Source organism: Pavona decussata, unplaced genomic scaffold (assembly GCF_977016875.1).
Source record: "Pavona decussata unplaced genomic scaffold, jaPavDecu1.1 SCAFFOLD_114, whole genome shotgun sequence".
Lineage (NCBI taxonomy): Eukaryota > Metazoa > Cnidaria > Anthozoa > Scleractinia > Agariciidae > Pavona > Pavona decussata.
This window is the reverse complement of record NW_028145528.1, coordinates 5,272,307-5,290,000: the sequence shown is the minus strand read 5'-3', so window position 1 is coordinate 5,290,000 and position 17,694 is coordinate 5,272,307. Positions and strand designations below refer to the sequence as shown.

Genomic DNA, 17,694 nt, shown 5'->3' with positions numbered 1-17,694 from the left:
GAGGCAGGGTGATATGGTGCCACTTTGATGTGTTTGATACCGCTCTTCATGAATTCCTCGAATTCAGAACTGGTGAAATGACTACCCTTGTCACTGACAAGTGTTGTCAGTAGGCCATGTAGTGCAAAGATTTCTCATTTTCTCAATTGCGGCTGTAGATGTGGTGGACTTCATACAGTGTACATCTAACCATTTTGAATAGACGTCAACAACCACAAGAAACATTTCTCCTTCGAATGGACCTGCATAGTCAATATGAATTCTTGACCAAGGGAGTCCTGGCCACTCCCAAGGTTGCAGTGGGGCTTCTGCCGGCACACTCTGGTGTGACTGACATTGTTCACAGTGTTTCACCTCGCTCACAATATCCTGATCCATGTTCAGCCACCATAGATAGCTTTGTGCGAGAGCTTTCATGCGAGACTCACCTGGATGGGCCTCATGTAATTCAGTGAGCACTTTTGATCTCTTCAATGCTTAATTCAGTCCGCTTACTGAAATATGGGTTCAGCTCCTCAGAGTTGTTTGTCTTTGGTCATCATTCTAAGGCATAGCGCAGCACTTGTGAGAGGGTCGGATCCCTCTTGGTCCACTCCTTTATGTGACCACTGTGCACAGGTGTCCCTTCCAAGTGTTTCATTAACAAGATGGTTTCTCCTGGAAGTGGAACGGAATCAGGCTTCACTGATAAGAGTAGCCTGCTCAGGGCATCTGCATTGCCATTTGTCTGAACGGCCTTCTAAGAGATTCTGTACTCATACGCTGACAAGGTCAGAGCCCGTCGCTGAATTCGTGGTGCTGCAAGGGTTGGAATTCTCTTCTTCTCATTCACAGAAACCTTCCAAAGGCTTATGTTCAGTTTTGATTGTGAATGAGTGTCCGTAAAGAAATTGATGGAATTTCTTTACTCCAAATATTATTGCAAGCGATTCCTTTTCCAAGGTTGAATAACTTCTTTCTGCATTATTTAAAGATCTGGAAACGTATCCAATTGGATGTTTGGTCCTGTGTGACAGAACTGCTCCCACTCCGTAATCAGAAGCATCACTCGCAAGAATCAGTTCCTTTTTCGGGGTCAAAATGCAGAAGTAACTCAGCTGACTTCAATAGCTCCTTGGCCTTCTCGAATGCCACTTGCTGTTCTTCCAGCAATTGCCACTGTGATCCTTTCCTTAAGAGCTGATGCAAAGGCTCTAGCACAGTTGCTACATCAGGTAGGAACCAATGATAGTAGTTGAGCATACCGAGAAAAGCACGCAGCTGACTGACATCCTTTTGGTCTGGCGCATTCTCGATCGCATGAACTTTAGCTGCAACCATTACAACTTCACGCCGATTTAAGTGTGTCATTCAGAAATGGGAAAAACCGCTGGATTTTGTAGCTTGAAGGCTCGTTTTTAGTCCTTTGGGCATTCACTTCGGAGCCACCGAAAACGTGTTGAATAAGTTCGGTTTCATTCGTTTGGAAAAAGGTGGGATCTTTTGGATGAGGACCTAAAGCGACTTCAAAGGAATGGAACAATAGCGCAATTATGCGTATCCTTTTGTTCTTGATGTGTGAATAAACTGCATAGAATGACTTGGGACTTTACATGCATTTAGTTTTTTTCGCAAAACATTTCCAAGTTCGATTTGTATTTATGAAAATAGAGCATTTTGAGAGCTTCAAAAAGAGATCTTGAACGAGGCTTTTTGGTCAATGTAGGCCGAAGTTCGATGTTTGTTTGTTGATCGGCAGTTCGAACTGCAAAGTTAATTTATGCGAAGCCGTCTTCGTCCGAAGCGTGTGTGAATTCCCGGAGGTACATGTATTATTGCAGAGAGTCCTGAACGAAATTTCATCCCGAAAACGTTTCTTTTTTATTTGTATTTTTTTTAACGAGAAGGTCGATTTGACGGCTGTAAAATGAGGTCTGAATGAGTTTCTGTGGTCGAGATTTCTCAACGACGCGCCGTCTGACAGTTCCGCAGCCGACTGCTCCTACTCGTTTTGATTTTGAATTATTGAAGTTATTCCCTACAAAGTAAAAAAGTTCTTTGGTAAATTTTACTTTCTTCTTTAAATAAATGAGGCCTGGATTTTTTATATTACTGCAAACGCTGAGCATCCTGAGTTCTTGATATTAACAGCCGTGTTTACGTTTGATATTCGAGATCGTTCCGATAAGCGCGTGCTTGATCATAAGCATAAAATAAACTTTAAAAGTTTAGAGATTATCAAAGAAAAGTTGCAGTCCGACAGCTTTAAAAAGTTGTTTTTTGTGAATCGAACTGAGCTATTGTTCCTTCTCAGATGATAGACAAAAGGAAATTGTCACACATTTCCTCAAAGGGCCTTCCAATTTCTATAGTTGTCTTACATTCCCGAGTGACATCCGACGTGAACACCGATGAATCGGCAATGAGTCTAAACAATAGCATGAATATATGAATACTTAACGACCCACAAAACGTGGGTACACACTTAAATCGACGTGAAGTTGTCATGACAGGCTGGATGCCATGACCATTGATTACTTATCCACAGTATGTGACTTTCGGTTGCATGAACAAACAGTTTGCTAAGCGCAGCTTCACACCTGCAGTGGAATGTTTACTTAGCAATGTTTCAAGGTTAGCTAGGTTATCTGGGTTATCATTGCCGCTGACTAAGATGTCATCAACTTGCACAACAACGTGGGGTATACCTTGAAGCAAGTTCTCCATCGTACGCTGCAAAATCCCGGGTGAGGAAGAAACCCCAAAGGGCAGTCTCTTACACTGATAGAGTCCCTTGTGAGTATTGATTGTAGTTTATTTCTTTGAATTGTTGCTATAACGTGTTCACTAATGATTTGGCATTTGATTGATACCATTTTAATCCATTTAAAGCATAAGTGTCGGAGAAACCTCTGAGCCATCTTGATTTTAGTCATATTGTGTAACTTAAACATAAATTTACTCTCTAGAAAAGATTGTCATTGTTCCCTGTGAAGCACTCAAGAGGATATGGGTGGGGGTATACAAATGTCAGTTGTCAGTTAAATTTTGGGCCATTTGTCAGTTATCATTTAATTGACTGTTAATAATTAACTGCAAAGCTTAGTTATAAATTTGGGATCATGTTATGGATGTTAGGGTCAAATTTTAAATGATTAACTTGAGGTGTTAGTAGAATTTAGCAATTAACGTCATATAGCACTCTAAAGTGCTGCTGTTAATCACTAATTACGTGCCTGAGGATTCTGGATGGAAACATAAATTATTAGCCAAAAACGGTCAAAAGGTTCTTGACAACTGGTTTGAAGAAAAGCAAGGCCCACCAAGCTTTTCTTTTAGTTCCTTCAAACGTTTTGCAATGTCAGGTGCCGTATCCTCTTTGATTGCTAGTCGCTTCCCCTTTAAATTCCTTCTTTTGGTCAGCAAATTCATCTTGGTTTTATTCGAGACAAATTTCGCAGTTATACTGCGTGGTTTTGGATTTCCAGGTGTTTCGGCACGTCTTCTCACTGCTCCAATTCTATGCACTGTTTCAAATTCCTCAGGCTTGATTTTAACTTGTAGATGCCCTTTGGCAAGGTTTGTCAACTTGACTTCCAGATTTTCCTCTGGCTCTTCCTCCACTCTGAAAATACCAACATTATTCTTACGAGAATATTGTTCATTTTTAACAGCGTACTCCCATGTACTTGCTATTTTGTCTGTGAAATTTTGTTCCACACGATTCAGACTGGTGTTGTAGTCGTCCTTTAGCTCGTCAATTTCTTTCTTCGGGGATTCAATCTTCTTACCAAACTTCTTTACAAGCGCATTAATTTTTTTCCGTTAACATCGAATCAAAACAGATTATCAGCTGCTCGAGTTTTGTGTCTAGCATTTCACTGATAGTGTGTGTGATGAATTCTGCCGAAGCGGGTTCATGGTTCACAGCCTCATTTCTATGAGCTTTACACATCGGACTGGGATTAGCACGTCCAGGGGTTGTCACGACGCTACTGAAGCTTTGTTGTCCCTGGTTTTGCAGAGCACACTTTGAAGCCACCATCTTACAGGGGGTGACAATTGAAGGGCTGGGAGCATAACCGACCTATGTCGAATTTCAGCCCGTTTTTCGATGTAGCTCGGATTTGTCCAAACTTTTGCATGTGTACTGCAATTCGATTGAAAACCATTCTCCAGTATTTTTTTCACGCCGCTTTGTGTTTCGTATTAATGCCATTGAGAAATTTTACCATCTTGTAAAGATATATCGGTAACATTATAGACACTGGATGACCAAAAGGACAATGCACTGAGGATTAAATACTTGTATTCAATATACACTCGTTGTCTTTGAAACACGGCACACGAAAGCGGTGTTTTTCGCGGGAGCAACGAAAAGAATGCTGTCACGCTTTTATTAGATTCTGTTACAAACTACTACGTACGTGACAGGAATGTCCCAAATGTAAACAGTTACATTCTCCAAGAGAAAATGTGTCCATTTCCTGGCGCAAAATCCAGCTTTGTCCCGTCTGTCGACATATCACTCTTGATAGCGCAAAATACTAGCATTCTACACGATTAACAGGAAGACATGTAGCCATTTCAACGATTAACAACGATTAACAACGATTAACGGCAGTTCTATTAAAAAGGTAAAGACTATCTATTCTTTTTACCACCAGTCGGTGTTAACCGTTGAAAATCTATGTTAATCGTACTTTTATTGAATCATTGCCTTGAAATTGTCAAGTTAATCGTTACATACCGAATTTCAAGCGTGGCAAACCACAACTAAGGCTTGCAAAACACCTTGTATATGGCGGGATTTGTTTCTGATGCTCCCGCGGGATTTGATAATCGAATTGAAAAATTCGCCACGGCACAGTCATCACTACCAAGGAGGGATTCTTTGGACAACATTTCCACCAGTTCCTGTGAACTGCATTCGTCAATTTCGTAACTTTTCAAAAGATCCATAGATGTCGTGCGTTTTCAAACTTCACCAAACAAAAGCGAAAGCAACTAGCCAGTACGATACGCAAGTTGTTTATCCCGACTGCCTTGATCTATTTTGGGCTTGTTACAACCCGCAAAAGCAAACCATGATATCATCTCAAACGTTACTTATAGCAACAACAACTAGTGCGACTAAACACGGCTCGTGGACAGTGGAAACTTTTAGCCTACCGATAATTTGGAAAACGAGTCTGACGTGGACAAAACCTATAAAAAAATTTGCCTTCCAAGCGCGTTCACTTGTAGAAAAGCAAACTACCAAATCCCCCTCCCCCCCCCCCCCCCTGACTCAATGTTGTCTTTTGGGTCACGAACAGTTTCCTGGCAAGCATCGCTTCCCACATCAACATTGCATAAGGGGGAGGGGGGGAGGGAGAAGTAACTGTGGTAGAATTATGAAGGGAGAAACAGTAAGTGAGTGGTTTTTTGGCTCTCTGTGTTCGGTTGTCATTGCATAGGGGGAGGGGGTGGGAGGGAGAAGTAAGGAAGTGGTTTTTGTTCTGTTCGTGTTTGGTTTTCTTAAGGAGTTTTGTCCACGATTGTAAAACCGCGAAATGTTTTCCAAACCAGGGAGAGCCAAAATTCGGACAAATCTGTGCGAAACCGAAAGCCGCGCTAAAATTCGACATAGGTCGGTTATGCTCTAAGGCCTTCATTCTTGTCATCATTAATTGTTTTCTTGAATAATAGCTACTAAATAGGCCATCTCCGAGTTGCAGTGAACTTCATCATGAAAGCGAGGCTAAGTGCAAAACATTTCATATGAAAATTAGTTTTGTTTGCATATGAATGAAAACTAATTTTCAAAACGAAAACTTTGCACTTAGCCTCGCTTTCATAATGAGGTTCAAAGCAACTCGGAAATGGTCTATTGGATAGGGTGAATGTCTGTCTAAAGAATCTGTTAAATGAGCACGCAAAATGCAATATTTATGGATAACTATTTTTGGCTACAAGGTAAAATTCATTCATGACAGCTTAAATTTAATCGTTGCATGGTCAAGGGAATGATGATCATGTTAAAGGAATCGAGTCACCTGCAGTTTAAATCTCAAACAATGTTTTACCACTCACTTGTTTTTCAATTTTGATGGTAATGTAATTTCAACTTTTAAACACAACATATGCAAGCCATCACAAGGTAAAATAATCATTTCCTTCTTCATGATTGTGTGAACGATGACTAGATTGACCCATGTAGCCTTCTCGTAACCTCACATCAAATTGTTGGCTGAAAGTGGGTTGTTGCATGGTGGGCATGCTTGTAAAAGATTGTGTGCCCTGCTTAGGTGCCATGAGCGCATGTGGCAACAGATCAAATGAGCGACTTATGCTTTGAGCTATGGACATCATAGAAGAACTCACAGCTTGCATTGACTCTGCAAAAACTTGATTGGACTGTAACAGGGTGTCAGCAAGTTCTTTTCTGGAATTGTTGTCCTCGTACCTCATCAATCGAAATTTGATCTCGCTTTGCTGGTGATAACTGTCGCTCCATGTGTCTGCGTTTATTATCGATCAAATGCAACTGAGCCTGATGCCTTTTATTCTGTTGGCCGTTTTTGTTGACTTGTAGACTGGTCGTCTGAAGAGGTGTTTCTTTCTTCTGACAACTGATCAGCTCCAATTGATGTGTCAGTAGTGGTGCCACTCACACTTCTTCCATCACGCTTCATGCCCTGTCCTTCACTTGATTCAATACCAAATGACAAAGGTTCTGTTGATGGTGATCCCCCCCATATCTGCACCACTGTGTCATACAACTCCATCACCAACTTCCCAGAACTACTTCTAGATCCTGCTGTTACAGCATTACTGAAACGTCGCAATTCCTTTATCTTTTGCATGACCCTGGAATAACCTTTCTTGATCCTAGCTTTTTCATTCTTTATTATATTAAGCAGCTCTTCTTTCTCCGATTACTCAATTTCCTCTGGAATGGAAGAAGTGGTTTCTGGCCCAAAGAAGCTTCCATCGATAGGGCAGTGACATGATATCTCTTATGGCTTCATACTGTTTGGGTTTATCAGCATTGAAGTCCACGTTGCAATATTCCAAATTACTTTTAAACTGACCAAGCGAACAAAGAAGGTTGTCAATCATTCTATTCGTCCACTTAAATTTTACATTCCTAGTGGAATCCCTTGTGGTTCTTGACGCCATGTTTACAGGGAACAGGGGCATCAGTGAGCATGCGTAATGATGTGCACACTGTCATCTTGTTGATTCTTGCTGGCTTGGCAAGCGCGATTACATGGAAAATTTTCAGCCCGATTAGCCAAGACCCCGGCCAACCAGGCTGAAAATTCTTCTCCCATGGCTGAATCGTCAAATGAATATTGTACGGGTTAGCGGTAACTTTGTTTTTCAACAAACGTCAAGTTAACAGATACAATTTCCGATCAAAGTTATTCGGGTTTCAGTCTTAGCTTTATTTTGCAAGAGTTTCTGCTTGTAATCTAATTGAATTAGTGCCTTGACTGTGCTTTCACGAATCACTATTTTGCGAACTCGTTACGCAAGACTATTTGAAATGGGCTGCCTTTATAGTTTATTTAAAACTATGGTAAAGCTATTTTCAACAAAAGGTAAATTTCTTTTCATCGTTATTCGTGACAAATCCCCTTTATGACGACCTATTTGATTTGAGGTAACATCCTGCGCGCGAAGTTACATTTTTGCACATGGCGATGACGCGACCTTTTAACAGCCGACAAGGTGTTAAATTACTCATACACAACTGATTACCACGCGGAAAGTTACAAGTGTTTCTCATACACAACTGATTACCACGCGGAAAGTTACAAGTGTTTTGATCAAGTCTCGCTCCTGAACTCGCATAATGTCTAAGCGACAATCCTCTTTAGTTAACTTTTTCAGCAAAAGATCAAGAAATGAAGGTAAGTTCATTGTTCCAAAACGAGGTAAAACAAGTGACTGATAAATGATTTTCTTTTATGAAAAAAGACTATTAGAATTAATTGCTCTCAGGAAAGGCAGTTTTTAGCAAGTGTGAAAACACCAAATCCATTTTGCTCCGGGGGCTTTGCCCACTGAACCCCCAACGGGGCGCTGCCCCTGTACGCTACTGGGGGCCTAGGCGGCCCTGAGACCCCTCGCCTGTGGGGGTGTCTCCGACACCCAGTGCCATCTACTTTCTGTTTATCTCCATCTACTTCAAAACTTTTTGACAACCCTGTTGGCCAGGGCCTTCTTTTTATTAAAGATGGTTCTTGGGTGTGGAGCGAATCCTAAAGACTTTCCAGTCATCATTCCTTGCTGTGATGAATGTGAACAAGTTTTGTTAGTATTTGTGTGACTGAGGAAAGTGATGCATCTTAATACATGTGCATGCATCGTTGTGGACCCCAAGGTGCCGCAGACAGTCGCTAGTGATGCACTTGGTCCCCAAGGATTATGTACATAATTCTTTAGGTATTACTACAGGCACATGGTCTACTAGACAGATCTGATGATATTCAAACTAAGCATAAATAGGTGATTTTTTAAAAAATACATCTGATGGAGTAAGGCCACTGCCCGATGTTGTTGTAATTGTTCTCGTTTATTATCAGCAGAGATTATTTCCAGAACCCGCTCAAATAAACCAGGAGCCAACTTCTCGGCGAATTTCCTCATTTCTTTGGGTTCGTATAGTTTTTGCCCATCGTCTGAATAGTGTAGTGTCAGTGCACTATGGAACTTGTCCAAGAGGCCTTTGAATGAAGTTCCTGCAATAAAAACACTTGTATTGTTTTCGGGCAGACAATGTAAAATATAATTAAGAGTTTCAGTTTATTTCTTGAAGTTTTAGAATTTTGACCCATACGTTGAAGTTTTTCCTTAAGCATGTTATTTTCAGCTTTCAGAGCTTCCAATGGTCGAATATCCTTGCCCAATGACTTGTCTCCATCAGTCAGTTCATTGATCTAATTTTATCCAAAAATTCATTAAAAATATGTGATTGATAGTTAATTAAAAATCCAAGTCGGTATTCTTTCAGTGCGAATAAAGGTCCCTAAAAATAATTTGTGTGTATGATAATCACTTTTTAATCAGGAAAAATGGGAAGTATTATAACCCCCTGTCACCCCCCAAAAATGTGCCCCTCCTACAAGTTTCACAGCACCATGCCCACATTTGTATTTTGTATTCCCTTTTAGATATGAGGGCTAGGGGTGAGGAGCTTGGTAATGTCACAAATGCAGTACTGCAAATAAAATTATTTTTCTCACCTTTCTTTTTCTTGGACCAACAAAGTTGCTGTTTTCCGTTATTATTGGGCTATTATCTGCCTCAAATAGGTGGTGGTTACAAATATTATTTCCACAGTTTTCTGTCCCACTAAGACTGGCAAAAACCTTATATAAGCGTTAGGACAAGACACTAATATTTCATTACAACTACCACTTTTTTTACATGGAAAGGAAGAACTGGGAGTCGCCTTTCTTTTTTCTTGCAAGTACTTGAAACAGGAAAATACGGGATTTGTGAACCCGTATTTTTTTACTCTGATTAGGGAATTTTCCTTATATCAAATGAGCATCTTTCGCCCGAATTTCTCGTTGTCTGAGGCAAGAAAAACCACAGGTTTTCGAGCCATCCATCAAAAGCCTGCTCCCAAAATAAGCAGAGGAAAGCGAAAACAAAGGAAGTGCTTATGAATGGGCTTCCTTTGTTTTATAAAAAGAGTGGGAAAGTGAATGCTTGCTCACATTTTGCCGCCAGTTTTAGATGGAACTCTACACGGTCTTCACTTGGCACAGCTAAAAAGCTTCAAACACAAACATGTCAAACGAGCAATCAGAGAAGAAATATGCTTTAAGGTATGTTTATTTGTATTATCCAAATTTTTTATCAGTTGGGTTGGATTAATGAACTGTTTCATTGGATTTTTTAAGGCAACCTCTCCTCATGCTTTCTGTGCTTGTTTCATTACGTGTTTCAACCATTTTCATATCAAAACATAAACTTTGAATGGCTCTTACAAAAAATGGCATCACAAATATGGCATTTGATATTTTACTTATCATGTCAAGTACGAGTTATATACTTACTTACAAAGCTTATTAATATAACGAGGCTCTTATTATTTTCATATTTTGAGAAGGTATCAAGCATCATAAGTTTATTTATTGTGATGGTTTTGTTGCTTCGGAAATTGATGGTTTTCACTACTTTTTGTCTTCTTATTTTTTTGTTTTACAAGGCTAGGTCAAACTTGCCCTCAAGAAGAAATACATTCTTGAATATTAGCCAAATCAGCCTGAAAACGCGTTCGTCATACAAGATCAAAAATGATTCATAATTCGCCCTTGAATATCCGCCATCTTTGCACACTCGTTACTCCTAGTGCTCATGTGCATATGCGAGGTTTTTTCTTTCTGTCGGCCAGAGATAGGTTCGTGCCACGCTCATACTGCACCTCGTTATCATATTTCTACAGTCTCATCATCATACCTTGAAGGCATTTTGGTGCACACGGAAGAGTATGGGAGGTCATATCATTCAAAAGTGGTACGAGCTCACGATTGGTGATCGAGAAGACGATCGCTATGGTTGAGATTATCGATTGGTGATCGAGAATGACGATCGCTATGGTCGATCTTCACAATTAGTGATTGAGAATGACGATCACTATGTTCGAAAACATGATTGATAATTGACAACACGATCGCTATAGTAAAAAAAAATTGATGATAGTAAATGTCAATCCCTATGGTTGAGAATATCAACTGTCGATTGGTGATGGAGAATGTCGAACAATAGATTGAGAATAGCGATTGGTAATTGAGAACTGGAAAGGACTGGAAACGAGTGAGGGATAATACACTCACACTTACATCAAGTAGTAAACGAATTTTCGTGCCTTCGAGAAAAACACGTCTTTTCTGATGCTAGCGCTGGAAAGCGAATTCTCGAAGAACTGCAGCAGAAGGCATCTGAACTTTCCGTACTCCTTGGCAGCGAAACAGCAATGCAATCAGCAGTTTCTCCTCCAAATCAAAGTGGTTCTGCCAGGCGCTCTTACATGCCAAGTTTCAGAAGGCAGTTTTGTAATTCAAGTTCGAGTTCCAACACTTACTGTGGAAGAGGAAAAGGAAAATGGAAGTCCGTTGTGAAAGGACCATTATGAGGGATGTTTCGTCAAACCTACTCTGGCACCAGGGCAAAGCCTGAATGGAGTAATGGTACACAGAGTATTTAAAGAAAAGCCCATATACATCAGACCGTTCCAGGAAATAACTCATTGTACCTGAATAGTCTTGCTATTCACAAACGATGTCAGCTTTTTCATTATCCTAGACACAATGAAATTAAAATTCACTCCTTGAGCAAAAACACACATCTAAAGGTGGGAGAGGGCTATGTGGGTAAATGAGTATTAACAACCATACAACTGTGTGTGGACTGCCCCCACTGGGTATTCACCCACACCCCCTAAAACCTCCACACAACCTCTCAAGTATTTCAGCTTTTGAGCAGTCGGTTCTTCTCTGGACTGGGTTATGGTTGGCTAACACATGCCTCTCCACAAGGTCAAATTTTGCATCTGAAGTTCTCTTTTATGAAAAATATGAGTCTCCCCAATCCAAAGCCCAACATAGCCATTACCTTTGGGGTATGACGTACGAAATTATCTTCGTGGTCGGGAAAGGATTCACGATATCTCTTGATGCTGCAAATGCTATCATAGCAGATTATTTGATTCTGTTTACAATTTGTAGCAACTACACTGTCATGAGGTCCTAGTTTGCAAATTGTGAAAGCATGGTTTCTCAGCCCCAGGCCCTAACCCCTTCCCCGGACTGGATGCTGATTGTATTATGTACTTTCAAAGTTTTCATTTTATGCAATAGGAAATCAATCAGCACAGGCAACCCAGTCAGGTCACACCATCCAACTGCAACAGGCCCAGCCTGCACAGGCAACCAACTCGGTTCACATCATTCAGTTGCAACAGATCCAACCTGCTTGGGCAACCCAGTCAGATCCCACCATCCAACTGCAAGAGGCCCAGATTGTCGAGCCAACTAATAATCAAGGTACAAAGTGATTAGTTTCTAATGAAACTGTTGTGCTGCGTCGGCAGGCAAGTAAAACACTAGTTGATTATCAACTCGAAGTTGATTAAGGTAAATTAACAGCTATCCCTTCATCGGAGCAAAGGGCTAAATGCTCGATACGTCAGCCACTAGAAACTTGCTACGGCGATTAATTTACCATTATCAACTTCAAGTCAATAATCAACTAGTGTAGTAATCAAGGTAACCTTTGCCATGTAATTAAAACTGTAACTTTGCATTGTTGTGATAGTATGCACTATCTTTCATCAATTCGTAATATGGACGTTCGTGTCCTGTGCATATAGGTAGTTTTTTTGAAATCTGTCCGTTAAGATTATATTTATTTAGGGTGGAATTAATCACTGTGATGAAAAAAATTACAAGTTATGGTAATTAATTTCGTTTTAGTGCAGATTTGCTTAAGAGTCAAAGCACTCAATTCAGTTTTGTACATACCTTATATTTTTTCCTCTCAACCCATCTGCCAGTCTTATTAAACCAGTTACATTTAGTTAGACTATATTTCATTTAAATAGTTTTATTCCTTTTTAAGGCCTTTTTTAAATTTGATTGTTAAATGTATTAAATTACTTTATTGTTTCTATTTGTAGATTTGATTCCCATTCTTTATGATGAAGATGCACGTAAAAACTGTGTCACTGTGCATCGAAGTACCATGAGAAAAGACCTTATTGAAATATTCAGTGATCCCAATATTTCAAATTGCCTTCTTAATGTCAATGTCATTGATGCAAATAGCCATCCAGAAGAAGGGAGGGGCAAGGGAGTTCTGCTTGACATTCTTACTGAATTCTGGCAGGATTTTTTCACTTCACTCACAGTTGGAAGTGGAGAGAAAATTCCTTTTATCAGGCATGACCTGCTGAAGCCTGAGTGGGAAACTATTGCAAGAATCCTGGTTTATGGTTACAAGACCGTTAAGTACTTCCCTTTGAAACTTTCTCATCTATTCTTGGCATCATGCTTGTTTGGAGAAGAAGGCATCACACCAGACTTTCTTCTAGCATCGTTTACACAGGACATTGCAGCCGAAGACAGAGGTCTTGGACACATGTCTCAGTGATGCTTTCGATGCCAACGACAAAGATGGCTTTGAATTCCTCTCGACATTCTAGTGCTTCAGGGTGCCCAACAAAGACAACATTCGAACAATAATCATGGAGTTGGCTCACCAAGAATTGGTTCAAAAACCAAGATATGTATTAAACAGCTGGGCCCCTATTGTAAACTTACTGCACTGTGATTACACTTCCCAAATCCTTGAAGTGCTCAAGGAACTATATGACAGCAAGCGTCTAACAGCCAAGAAAATAAATAACCTGTTCAGGGCAGAGCTGTCCAGTGAAGCCTAAGGACAGAGTCTGGAACATCTCAAAAGGTTTGTCAAAACCTGAGAAGGAAAAGCACTGGCCAAGTTTCTCCATTTCTGCACAGGAAGTGATGTCATTACCTGTGACCACATTGAAGTGTCCTCTTCTTTAGAAGGTTTTCAGCGACGCCCTGTGATTCGAACATGTATACCAATGCTTGAGCGTCCTACTACATATGAATCATACCCATCTCTGGCAGAAGAATTTACTAATGTCATGAAAGAAAACCAAGCATGGTCTTTTGACATGATTTAGGTGTTTTAATACTTCTCTAATATTAGCCTGCAAGCAGACTCAGTTGTTTGGATTTTCATATGCATAGCTGTGATTTGCGAACCGTCAAGAGAAGGGATGGCAAAACCTTTTCCCATCCTGTCCTGTTTCCCCTGATGCCTCGTTTCACTTGATGGTTCCCATGTAGCAGCTTTGCAGTCACGACTCACTGAGTAACCCAACCAAGTGAGCATGCATACAAGCATTTCCCTCAAGAATACTCGATATCTCAATAGAATCTCAATCAATGTGTCTGATAGACAGTGTGGAAACAGACTGGCCAATTTTGGAGAGGGTTATACTTAGTATGTTCAGTACACAAAAGTTGTTGTCTCAAGTTATGATAACAGGTTAATCATTGATAGAAACAAAGATTTTCAAATTGTTCAAGGCAAGATAATTTTGTTTCTCACTGTTTACAGTTTTGTTCCAGTTCTAAGAGAATAAAAAAGGTTTTTTTTTTTTTTTCAACACAAAACACTGTTATTAGTTACTGTTTTACAACATAAACCGTGTGTGGGTGTCAGGGTGGGATTGCAAACTGCAGTTTACATTATTTTTTAGGTGGATTAAACATCAACTTTCAAGAAGTCCTCGTACTGTTGATGAATTGTGTTTATTCGTAAACACCCAAGAGGAGCTTTTGCAGAAATCATATCTCAAGTAATTACTAGCAGCTGATTAGCACATGTTTAGCCTTCTATTGTCTGAGAAGGATTTGTTGAATTTAAGAAACACGACAGAAGTGCGTTACAGCTTTACAAGAGAAAACTTTTAGTTGGTTTTTAATACACATGATACATTCACTGAAAGTTTGTCATTTCACTTAAGGTTTCTGTTTAAAGTTATAGTTCAATGTGTTCAGTTTTGCTGTATGGAAGTACAGAACAAATATGTAGCAGCATATTCAAGTTATGTGATTACTATAAATTTATTATGATTTCTCCAGTAATTCTGATTACTATGATGATGAATAACAATATTATTATTATTATCATCATCATCATCATCATCATCATCATCATCATCATCATCATTATAACAGTACAGCTGGAAATCTTATGCTCAAATGTAACAGTAAAACTGTATTTTCATATGTTGAGTTAATAAAATAACATTAGTAGCCCAATGTGGACCAAATAATTGAATGTCGGTAGGCTAGAAAAGCTGGAATGGTGGAATTCAAAATCCTATTGTTAAATATCTCTTTATTTACCTTCATTTTTGTTTCTGTCACACCTCTCATGAACATGGTTACATATGTGAGCCGTTGAATACATGTATATATTTTTTAATGTTATTGTAAAGCACAAGGAAAAGTGAAAAAAATCCAAATTCCTTAATTCCTGCTTTTCCAACTGACCTGTTCTTTTCCTTTTCTCAAAGAATATCAAACATTAGATAACAGTGATAGAAAGGGATCTAGTGAATTCATGATTATTATAAATCCTGAAACCTGGCAACCTCCCTTCCAAAAGCTGGGCAAAATAATGCAACTCAGCAAATAAAGCAAACTACAGCTGTATCCTGGATTTAAATGGCTATCTTTTCATGCTTGTTTCTTTCCCCTCAACAAATACTGTAAGTTGTCTACATACTGAGTATGTACAGTAATGTTCATCTAGCTTGTTCAGGGTCAAATGTGTTTTTGGTTTGAGTTTTGGGTTGACTCACAGTGCATCCAGTTAAGGAGAACTCTAAGAGCACTTAAATCACTTGAGACCTTTTGTCACATCTCATAACAATGTCAGATCAGTGAAAGAAGTTGACTAAGACTTGTGATGGTGAAGGAAAATTAAAGGTTGAACCAGGGTTGGTAAAAGTGCACTTTCCTCTAGTGTTTTACATCACTGTGCCTTTAACTGTTAATAAATTAAACAGTTTAACTAAGGCAAGTTTCTTACTGACTTGACAAAATCACGAACTCTGAGAGGAAAAGATCAATTCCAGAATTTCCATCATCCTCTAAATGATCTGGCACATGGGTCTTTAAGGCTGTCATTTCTTGCACAGTCAGTTGGACTTGGTTCCCAGGAACAACAACATTACAATCATCATCCATCTCTGACACACTTGACTCAAAGTCAATGCCATAAGATTCTGGATCGCAAAGCATTGCATCATCCATACTGTGCATTATGCCGGCATGCCACAGTGCCATTGGGGATTGGTATCCTGCGGTACATATCCCATGGAAGTTCCACTGCTCTACAAATTGCCCAAGTGATGCATTGATCCTTGGTAAATAGATGAAATGTAGAGCAAATAGATCAATCTCTTAGAGTGAATCAAGCAAGCACGAGTTTTCCAAAAAATTAAAGATATCTCTGTAAAATGCAATGACCACCCTATTTGTCTCCCGCCACAGTCTCTCAATACGGACATTGTGAACACTTCTTCCTGCTATGAAACTGCCTCGATTATCACCACGATTCTCAACCATAAACCTTGCAACTTCAACATTTTCGACACCATGGTCTCCCCTCACACATAGAGGTAACCCAAAATCATGGGTACCCTCGATAAAATATTGCAAAACTGTAGATGCTAAGTTGTTTGTTGCACAGTTTAGATAGACTATTGCCCTGCTATACCCATCTGTGCATCCATGTATGACGAACCTCCAATTCACAAGTTTATGGTTCCCATCCATATGCCAAAGGTGATCAGGAGCCCTGACATTGTACTGCTTCCTTTGAATTGCAGTTCCCCTCCCCAGTGCTCTACCAACAGGATCAATCTTACTTAGAATGTCTCTTATTCGGTGTCTTTAAACAAAAATACCACAAGCCTGCAGACCACCACTTACATGGGACTCGCCAGCATCAGGTGTCTGGCTCAACATTCCTGTCACAACAGTATAAAGTTCTTCATAAATAATGTCCACAAAGCTTTCATGAAGTCCAAACTCTTGTCTTCGTCGATATAAAGTGCTCTCACTAATCCCAAGTGAAAGTGCTATTCCTTTCCAATTCATCCCAGTTTTGATTTGTTCTTTGGTAATGTTAAACCTGGGTCTTCCTCCTGTGCTTGCTTGTGTACTAAGAACCCAAGCTGGTGACTTACTTTTGCTCATTTCTCTCTGACTCTTTGTGGTACGGATTTTCTGCAACAAGCTTTGCGAAACCAAGAGCAGATCTTCCATAAGTTGCTTCAGTTCATCGTTGGCATTATTTTGTATTGCAATTACTATTGCATGTCAACAACTTGGAAATGATCCTCTAGCCTACTCTCTGAATAGTCTAGAGGAAAAGAATTAAGTTCATCATTGAGCTCCTTATCTACCTCATCGAAGCACTGCTTCATGGAGTCAAAAAATTCCTCTAAGTCTCGACAATCTTGGTCATCCGCGCATTCGGCGGCGGGTTACTACTTGATGTAAGTGTGAGTGTATTATCCCTCACTCGTTTCCAGTCCTTCCCAATTCTCAATTACCAATCGCTATTCTCAATCTATTGGTCGACATTCTCGATCACCAATTGACAGTCGATATTGTCGACCATAGGGATCGATATTTTCGATCATCCATTTTTTTTTTCGACAATAGCGATCGTGTTCTCAATCATCAATCGTGTTTTGGACCATAGCGATCGTCATTCTCAATCACCAATCGTGAATCTCGACCATAGTGATCGTGTTCTCGATCACCAATCGTGAGCTCGTGCCACTTTTGAATAATATGGCCTCCCATACAAGAGACTTCTTCAGAATGGACTCTAGCGGTTTGTGGTCCCTCTGGATTTTCACGTGGCGTTCGTAGATGTACTAGTTAATTTTTGGAGTGAGAATACGATCCTGAGCATCTCCTTCTTGATCTGCATGAATCGCTGCTCGGTTTCAGTGTATGGTCTGCTTTTGTATTGGATCAGTGTGCCTCTTTGTAGGAAGGCAGCTCCTAGGCCTTTCTTGCTGGTTTACACTGGATTTCAAGCTCGGCCTTCAGGTTGTAATAGCTAAGTACCTGGGCGGTAGTCACAAGATGC

The 17,694-nt window shown here is 39.9% G+C and overlaps 1 long non-coding RNA gene and 1 pseudogene across 1 annotated transcript; one reads left to right on the top strand and one right to left on the bottom strand.

Annotated features, from left to right (window-relative positions):
* Window positions 1–8,266: 8,266 nt before the first annotated feature.
* On the bottom strand, window positions 8,267–9,663 carry LOC146470385 (uncharacterized). Its single transcript, XR_014867102.1, has 2 exons — window positions 8,810–9,663; window positions 8,267–8,711 (listed from the first exon to the last, which is right to left on the bottom strand). It is a non-coding gene; the product is annotated as an uncharacterized LOC146470385 (long non-coding RNA).
* Window positions 9,664–10,874: 1,211 nt separating this feature from the next.
* LOC146470384 (uncharacterized) lies at window positions 10,875–14,151 on the top strand (annotated as a pseudogene).
* Window positions 14,152–17,694: the final 3,543 nt, after the last annotated feature.